The 1,734-nt window shown below is 34.8% G+C and overlaps 1 pseudogene; it reads left to right on the top strand.

The window, feature by feature from the left end:
- The window catches only part of LOC102263155, a 4,447-nt pseudogene extending 3,453 nt beyond the window's left edge, over positions 1–994 (top strand).
- Positions 995–1,734: the final 740 nt, after the last annotated feature.

Raw genomic sequence — 1,734 nt, 5'->3', positions numbered from 1 at the left:
TTGGCCTTGAAGTGCACCAAGTATGAACCTGCAATCAAAGAATTAGCAGACAAACTTCAGCACCAAAAATGTCACTAATTTCTAGTTTTCGTACCATTTGATTATCATTGTTTTTATTATTATTTTTCCTAAATGTACATTGCTTTTCTGTTTTTGCTCATTCTATACATATTTTTGGTTGATTTTTCTTTGTTAAATGGCATTTAAATATATAAAATAAATATCAAAAATATAAATCTTTTTTTTACTATGGTTGCAAATATCAAAAAAAATCATGAATATTTCTATATGTGACACAGCACCAGAGTTAAGTTAGGGTTTTTCAAAATTTTGACACGCTGAGCTCAAAAGGTTCGCCATCACTGGCCTAAGTGGTCATAAAGTACAAATAAGTTTATTCTCAGAATGATTCCATTTTCCTATGGTTATACAAGCATGCATTTAGGACCGTTAAGAAGACAGGATAGTGACTTTGATACCTAGGGCAAATGAAAATGAATGTCTCTTTCCCACTCCTCATAACAACATCCCAGGAATGTAACTTGCACTGGACAAAATATCGTTGCCCAATGGCATACTTTGTTTTTAAGTAGAGGGTTCTTAACAAACAGCAAGAAGCCTACCACCAACTAAAGCACCTACAGCCAGGCACTCAATTCAAAGGAGCATCTTGCCTTCACTGCTTTCAGCCATGTTCTTATTTTTTAATTTATTCCATTGTCCTCCCAGTTTTCAATCACTCCATGAACAAAGATGTGTGAGAATAGACTATATGTCAGTCCCTTGCTATTCAGTGGTGAACAAGACAAATATGAATAAAGTCCTGCTCTTAGGTGACTTAGTACATGTGACTTTAGATGTTGTCACCAAAGCCCTTATATGGTACCCTGGATGGGAAAACTGAACTCAAGTTTCCCTAATCATGTACTTGATATCTCTTCAGGATTCAGTGTATTCTCAGCTCTGGGTTTTCCACACGCCTACCTTCAGTTGAAAGTCCTTCCTGATCAATCACCAGTCTCTGAGACCTTTGGTCTCCCCATCTGATGCATATCTATCTAAGCAGGGCTCCTTTATATATCCTTAGAAAGGAAAGAGAGAGTACTGCAGAGTTGGCTTGATGGCTTACCCAAGAAGCAAGGTTGACATAAGTTCAACCATTAAAGTCACTGATATGTCACAGGGGCTGAATAAATATTTATTTTGTTCTGGAGTGAACAATAGTTTATTGCTTAATCTGTTTACTTTTATCCTAGAATGTTAATTAAATTAAAATTTCAGCTTATATTTATTGATGTTTCATTATAATATTTTCATCATGCTGGATTTGAACAATGCACTAAGCATTGGAAATAGTTCTACTCAACTCATTCAACTGAACTACTGCCTTTAAAATACATTTATGTAATAAAAACATATTGTGGTAATTTTACCAACAGAATTACTTTGAGTCAAACTACAAAGAGTAAGCCATTCACTGACACATAAAAAAATACATATTAATTCTCTCTTTATTAGAGGGCAGATAATGCAAGGAATTCTCAGATGATGTTCTTTTTTCATTGTAAACTTCCAGGGATTTGGCATATTTCCTAACTCTTCTAGCCTCTCTATTTATTATTGTTTATCCCAACAGTTTTGTTTCTTGCTCACATTTTCTCTTAGCTCCATTTTGCAACCACTGCAGATAGAAAAGTTTTTCTGTCAGTACTGATGATCAGCTTTCCTCCCACT

This window comes from Myotis brandtii, unplaced genomic scaffold, assembly GCF_000412655.1.
Source record: "Myotis brandtii unplaced genomic scaffold, ASM41265v1 scaffold125, whole genome shotgun sequence".
Lineage (NCBI taxonomy): Eukaryota > Metazoa > Chordata > Mammalia > Chiroptera > Vespertilionidae > Myotis > Myotis brandtii.
Note: the sequence above shows the minus strand (reverse complement) of the source record. Positions and strands in the feature narration are given on the sequence as shown.